The sequence below is a fragment of the Homarus americanus genome, unplaced genomic scaffold, assembly GCF_018991925.1.
Source record: "Homarus americanus isolate GMGI-L3 unplaced genomic scaffold, GMGI_Hamer_2.0 scaffold42150, whole genome shotgun sequence".
NCBI classification, from domain to species: domain Eukaryota; kingdom Metazoa; phylum Arthropoda; class Malacostraca; order Decapoda; family Nephropidae; genus Homarus; species Homarus americanus.
In genome coordinates, this window is record NW_024713731.1 from 72,501 (window position 1) to 80,630 (window position 8,130).

Genomic DNA, 8,130 nt, shown 5'->3' on the forward strand with positions numbered 1-8,130 from the left:
TTCCTTCATTCATACTTACTCTTATTCCTTCATTCATACTTACTCATATTCCTTCATTCATGCTTACTCCTTATTCCTTCATTCATACTTACTCCTTATTCCTTCATTCATGCCTCCTTATTCCTTCATTCATACTTACTCCTTATTCCTTCATTCATGCTTACTCCTTATTCCTTCATTCATACTTATATATTCCTTCATTCATGCTTACTCCTTATTCCTTCAATTAACCTTACTCCTTATTCCTTCATTCACCCTTACTCCTTATTCCTTCATTCATGCTTACTCCTTATTCCTTCATTCATGCTTACTCCTTATTCCTTCATTCATGCTTACTCCCTATTCCTTCATTCATGCCTCCTTATTCCTTCATTCATACTTACTCCTTATTCCTCATTCATGCTTACTCCTTAATCATTCATGCTCACTCCTTATTCCTTCATTCCTTCCCTCCTTATTCCTTCATTCATGCTCCTCCTTATTCCTTCATTCATACTTCTCCTTATTCCTGCATTCATACCCTCTTATTCCTTCATTCATGCTTACTCATATCCTTCATTCATGCTCCTCCTTATTCCTTCATTCATGCTTACTCTTATTCCTTCATTCATACTCCTCCTTATTCCTTCATTCACATGCCTCCTTATTCCTTCATTCATACTTACTCCTTATTCTTCATTCATACTCCTCCTTATTCCTTCATTCATACTTACTCCTTATTCCTGCATTCATACTTACTCCTTCCTTCATTCATACTTACTCCTTATTCCTTCATTCATACCTCCTTATTCCTTCATTCATGCCTACTTATTCCTTCATTCATGCTTACTCCTTATTCCTTCATTCATACTTACTCCTTATTCCTTTATTCCTTGCTTACTCCTTATTCCTTCATTCATACTTACTCCTTATTCCTTCATTCATGCTTACTCCTTATTCCTTCATTCCTTACTTACTCCTTATTCCTTTCATGCTTACTCCTTATTCCTTCATTCATGCTTTCTTTATTCCTTCATTCATACTTACTCCTTATTCCTTCATTCATACCTCTTATTCCTTCATTCATGCTTACTTTATTCCTTCATTCATGCTTACTCCTTATTCCTTCATTCATGCTTACTTTATTCCTTCATTCACTTACTCCTTATTCCTTCATTCTGCCTTACTCCTTAATCCTTCATTCATGCTCACTCTTATTCCTTCATTCATGCTTCTCTTATTCCTTCATTCATGCTCCACTCCTTATTCCTTCATTTCCTTGCACTCCTTATTCTGCATTCATACTTTACCTTATTCCTTCATTCATACTTACTCCTTATTCCTTCATTCTTCTCTATCTTACTCTTATTCCTTCATTCATGCTTACTCCTTATTCCTTCATTCCTCTTCCTCCTTATTCCTTCATTCATACTTACTCCTTATTCCTTCATTCATGCTCCTCCTTATTCATCATTCTCTTACTCCTTATTCCTTCATTCTTCCTCCATTCCTTCATTCCTACTTACTCTTATTCCTTCATTCATACTTACTCCTTATTCCTTCATTCATACCTCACTTATTCCTTGATTCATGCTTACTCATATTCCTTCATTCACTACTCCTTCATTCACAACACAGGTGGTACACACAACACAGGCAGTACACACACAGTGGTACACACCAGGCTATACACACACTGGTGGTACACACAACACAGGTGTACACACAACACAGGTGGTACACAACACAGGTGGTACAGGTGTACACCTGGGTACACAGCACAGGTGGTACACAGACGGGTGGTACACACAACACAGGTGGACACACACAGGTGGTACACACACAGGTGGTACACACACAGGTGGTACACACAGCACAGGCGATACACACACAGTTGGTACACACAACACAGGCGCACACACAGGTGGTACACTGAACACAGGTGGTACACACAACACAGGTGGTACACAACACAGGTGGTACAAACAACACAGGTGGTCCACAACACAGGTGGTACACACACAGGTGGTACACAACACGTGGTACACACACAGTTGGTACACACAACACAGGTGGTACACACAACACAGCAGCAGGTGTAAGGTACTGTGGACCTCTTCACCTGCCAGGTATTGATTGAACACCTCACTCAGCTCACGTGGATTGTCTGTTGTTGTTGTTATTAATATTGTTTTTGTTTTTGTTGTTGTTTTGTTTTGTTGTTGTTATAATGTTTTTTTTGTTGTTGTAGTGCTGTTGGTATCAGGTATGTATCTGGTAGTGTATCAGTATTTCACCTAACACACACACACACACACACACACACACACACACACACACACACACACACACACACACACACACACACACACACGTCGACCCCACATGAAATATTTGTCTTTAAACAAATAAATCCCACTCTGACGTCATACCTCGGTTTTTTTTATTACTCAGGAATTTCTATCTAATTCTGTAATATATTTTTGTAATTAATAAGGAAAAAAACGATGACTTGAATTAATTTATGATGTAAAAGTATTAAAAAAAAAGTATAGAGTCTTTATATACTTTGTTACTTTGTTTTGTTGTTTGTATTTCTTTGTGATGTCTGTCTATACCTTAACTTGACCGTCTGTAAACAATTGGCTGTAAAATATGTAAACAAAACGTTATTAAGGAAAACAAAAAAATACACCGATTCCTTCATGGTTTATTTCGTGTCCAACTCAACAAATTGTTCGAATTTCTCTAATGGCGGAGAATGAGATGATGAGCTGGGTGACTTAGGTCTTAAGGATGAGTGATGTTTGGTGGTGGGAGGTAAGGAGGGGTAGGGAGGGAGGGTAGGGGTAAGGAGAGGGAGGGGTAGGGTGGGGAGAGGGGAGGGTGGGTGAGAGGGAGGGTAGTGAGGGAGAGGGAGGGTAAGGGAGAGGGAGGGTAGGGTAAGGGAGAGGAGGAGGGTAAGGGAGAGAGGGTAGTAAGGGAGGTAGGGGTAAGGAGAGGGAGGTAGGGTAAGGGAGAGGAGGTAAGGGAGAGGGAGGGTAAGGGAGAGGGAGGGTAGGGGTAAGGGAGAGGAGGGTAGGGGTGGGAGAGAGGGAGGGGTAGGAGGGAGGGGTAGGGTAAGGGAGAGGAGGGTAGGGGTAAGGGAGAGGGAGGGTAGTAAGGGAGAGGGAGGGTAAGGAGAGGGAGGGTAGGGGTAAGGGGAGAGGGAGGTAGGGTGAGGGAGGGGTGGGTGAGAGGGAGGGTAGTAGAGGGTAGGTAAGGGAGAGGGAGGGTAGGAGGAGGTAGGGTAAGGGAGAGGAGGTAAGGGAGGGGTAGGGGTAAGGGAGAGGGAGGTAGGGTGGGAGAGGGAGGTAGGGTGAGGGGTAGGGGTAAGGGAGACGGAGGGTAGGTGGGGAGGGTAGAGGGGAGAGGGAGGGTAGGGTGAGGGAGGTAGGGGAAGGGAGGGAGGTAAGGGAGAGGGAGGGGTAGGGGGGGAGGGGTAGGTAAGGGAGAGGGAGGGGTAGGCGAGAGGGGAGGGGAGGAGACGGAGGGGGGTAAGGGGAGGGAGGGTGGGGGAGAGAGAGGGGGCGGGAGAGGAGGGTAGTAAGGAGGGAGGGGAGGGAGAGGGAGGGTAGGGAGAGGGAGAGGGAGGGTAAGGGAGAGGGAGGGGGGGTAAGGGAGAGGGAGGAGGGGAGAGGGAGGTAAGGAGAGGGAGGGTAGTAAGGAGAGGGAGGAAGGAGAGAGAGGAGGGTAGGGTAAGGGAGAGGAAGGGTGGGTGGAGGGAGGGCAAGGAAGAGGGAGAGGGAGGTAGGGCGAGAGAGAGGGAGGGTAGGGTATGGGAGAGGAGGGTAGTAAGGAGAGGAAGGTAGTAAGGAGAGGAGGGGTAGATTGTAATGAGCAGATCCGAGAGAGAGAGAGAGAGAGAGAGAGAGAGAGAGAAGGCTTAACAGGTGTGTCGGGGAACAGCCATGGCACAGGTGTAGCGTGACCACACACACACACACACACACACACACACACACACACACACACACACACACACACACACACACACACACACACCACTCTCTTCCTCACATCATTCATCCTCACCCCATTCACCTCCCCTTAGGCTACTCACCCTACCCCTACTCCTTCCCTCTCACCTCACTCACCCTACCTCCTCTCTCCTCACCTCACTCACTCTTACCCTCCTTCCCTCCTCACACTCACCTCTTACCCCCTCCCCTTCCCCCTCCACTCCATTCTTGTTATCACGACTCTCCCCATTCCCCATTCCGATTCTCTCTCACTATTCCATTTTCTTCGCTTTACCTCACACCTTTCTTACCTTATTCCAGGATTCCATTTTGCCCCTTCCCCATTCCAGGATTCCAATTCTTACTCCTCTCCCCAATTCCATGATTCCAGTTCTATTTCTTCCCCATTCCAGGATTCCAGTTCTTGCCCTTCCCATTCCAAGATTCCAGTTCTTGCTCCTTTCCCCATTCCAAGATTCCATTTCTTGCTCCTTCCTCCATTCCAAGATTCCAGATTGCTTATATGTAAATGAGTTTGCCTTGAGTTAAATTGCACATCAGCAAACAATGAGTTGGAGGGGCTGGGAGGAAGGGGTTGAGGAAGGGGGCTGGGAGGGAAGGGGCTGGGAGGGAAGGGGGCTGGGAAGGAGGGGGCTGGGAGAGAGGGACTGGGGGAAAAGGGTTGAGGGGGCTGGGAAGGAAGGGGCTGAGGAAGGGGCTGGGAGGAAGGGGGGCTGGGAGGGAAGGGGGCTGGGAGGGAAGGGGCTGGGAGGAAGGGGGCTGGGAGGAAGGGGGCTGGGTTGGAGGGGACTGGGAAGGATTGGGAGGAAGGGCTGGTTGGAGGGACTGCTGAAGGGGATTGGGAGGGAAGGGGCTGGTTGGGGACTGGGGTTGTTTTGGGTAGTTGCACGAAGAAGTTAAGTCATCGTACTCATGATCCTGTTGTTAATAATAATAATAATAATAATAATAATAATAATGATAATATGAATAATATGAATAATAATATAAATAACAACATTATTAACAACAACAACAACGGTAAAAAAAAAAAAAAAAAATAATAATAATAATAATATGAATATAAATAACAACATTATTAACAATAACAACAACGACAACAACAACAACAACTAGCCCTATGTTAAGGTAGATATATATATGTGTGTGTGTGTGTGTGTGTGTGTGTGTGTGTGTGTGTGTGTGTGTGTGTGTTTGTTGTTGTTGTGTGTGTTGTGTGTGTGTGTGTTGTTGTTGTGTTGTTTGTGTGTGTTGTGTGTTGTGTGTGTGTGTGTGTGTGTGTGTGTGTGTGTGTTAAGGCAGGTAGTTAGTTCATTCATCTGCCTCATATTCAAAACTCAGGTGTAATCTCCAGGTATGCGGGCCGCCACCCAGTCCTAATTGACTACCTGAACTTGACCTTTTGAACGTGTGGAGTTGAACCTGTCTCGTTGGAGGTCAATTGAGGTCAAATCTTGTTTCGGTCGTGTGTTGTGTTGTGTTGTGTTGTGTTGTGTTGTGTTGTGTTGTTTCTGTTTCTTAGTTATTTTTTTCTTTTGTCTTATTCCATATTTATTCTTCCCTTTTTCTCTTCTGATGTTATTGTTCTCACAGACCATCATTCTCCCTTTTCCTCTTCTATTATCTCTCTCCCTTTCTCCTCTCTCTCATTTTTTCCCCTCCATTAGTCTCCCTCTCCCCTCCTTTCCTATTACTGTCTCTTTTATCTTTTCCACTGTCTTTTCTTTTTTTCCTTTTACCTCCCCTCCCTTTCATTACTCTCTCTTTCTCTCCCACCTTTGACTCCTCCCTTCTTCCCTTTCCTTCCTTCCTCTTCCATGACCTCACTCTTCCACCCTTGAACACTTTATCTATCTATCTATCTATCAATCAATGGGTTTTGATCTTAATGGGTCCTAACCTAACCTAACCTAACCTAACCTAACCTAACCTAACCCATTAAAAGTTGGGCCCTTAAAATCATGGCCCCATTATCATTGGGGCCCATTTGTACGTGGGGCCCAATAAGACAAAGAGCCTATTAGGACATGGGGCCCAGTTGACCAGTCGGCAGTTCAAAGCCTTATAGATACCCCCTCCTCCTCCCTCTCCCACCCTCCTCCTCACCACCAAGTGTGTGTGTAGATTAACGTGAATTAACGGAGATTACCAGAGATTTATTGTGAAGAGGATTTAATGATGATGGAGATGATATCAAATTCACAAGGGTAAGTTAATCCCTCCCTGGTGGTGATTATTCTTGAGTTAATCCCCTATATGTCTTGAGATGATGCTCTGGAGAGGTAATCCGGTTTTAAGGGATTTTTTTAACTAGATGCTGAAAAATCCGGTGCTTACGGCAAGGAGGGTGGGATTAATTCTGAAGCATCTTGTGTGTGTGTGTGTGTGTGTGTGTGTGTGAGGAGGATTCATTCCTTAGTAACTATGAAATAAATCTCTGTCTTCCTCTTCTTTCATCTCTCATCTCTCCCTCATTGTTCTCTCATCTCTCCCCCATTGTTCTCTCACCTCTCCCTCATTGTTCTCTCTCACCCTCCCTCTCATTGTTCTCTCATCTCCCTCACATTGTTCTCTCTCTCATCTCTCTCCTCACATTGTTCTCTCACCATCTCCCTCACATTGTTCTCTCATCTCCCTCACATTGTTCTCTATTTCTCCCTCACATTGTTCCTCATCTCCCTCATTGTTCTCTCACCTCTCCCTCACATTGTTCTCTCATCTCTCCCTCATTGTTCTCACCTCCCTCCACATTGTTCTCTCTCATCTCCCTCACATTGTTCTCTCATCCTCCCTCACATTGTTCTCTCATCTCTCCCTCACATTGTTCTCATCTCCCTCATTGTTCTCTCATCTCCCTCACAGTGTTCTCTGTCTCTCCCTCACATTGTTCTCTCACCTCCTCACATTGTTCCTCTCAGCTCCCTCACATTGTTCTCTCATCTCTCCCTCACATTGTTCTCTCATCTCTCTTTATCTCTCCTCATCTACTAACTCACGTCTTAAATTTACGGCCTAGATAAGGTCTCTCAGTGGTACCAAATGTCTCTCAGTGGTACCAAAGATCTGTCAGTGGAGCCAAATGTCTCTCAGTGGTGCCAAAGGTCTCTCAGTGGTGTTAAAGGTCTCAGTGGTGTTAAAGGTCTCTCAGTGGTGCCAAAGGTCTGTCAGTGGTGCCAAAGGTCTCTCAGTGGTGTTAAAGGTCTCTCAGTGGTGCCAAAGGTCTCACAGTGGTGTTAAAGGCTCTCAGTGGTGCCAAATGTCTCTCAGTGGTGCCAAAGGTCTGTCAGTGGTGCCAAATGTCTCAGTGGTGCCAAAGGTCTCAGTGGTGCAAAGGTCTCTCAGTGGTGCCAAATGTCTCTCAGTGGTGCCAAAGGTCTGTCAGTGGTGCCAAATGTCTCTCAGTGGTGCCAAATGTCTCTCAGTGGTGTCAAAGGTCTCTCCATATCCCTCCCACCCCTCCTCAACCACCACCTCCACTACCCCCTTCCCCATCCTCCACCCCCCATCCCACCTCCCTCACCTCTCCCCCATCCACCACCCCCTCTATTATCTAATCAGTACCTGTATCTTGTCTCACCAGGTGTGTGGGGTGAGATACAAGTCAAGGGGTAGCTGGAGGGTCACGTTAACACCCCGAGTCTTGGATAGATAGATAGATAGATAGATAGATAGATAAGTAGATAGATAGATGGATAAGTAGATAGATAGATAGATAAGTAGATAGATAGATAGATAAGTAGATAGATAGATGGATAGATAGATAGATAGATATAGGGCTTTGTCTCATGGTATACGCCCCCCTCAACCCCCTCCACCACCCCTCGTCGACTCAGTTGTGAATTGGTACCTGGTTTTACAGTTGAGTAAATAAAGGCGATCGAGTACAGTGCCGAGACTTGAGATTCAGTACTATGTGAGCATCTGTCGTTACCTAAGCCGAAATACTACTACTACTACTACTACTACTGCTACTACTACTACTACTACTAATAATAATAATAATAATAAACGGTTTATTAAAAGAGTTGCAGCCGGTGGCTGAAAATATACAGACTTACATTTGCTTTAGACATAATGATATAATATGCATTGAATACATTTATGGGCTGTACAGTACATAAATCAGAGT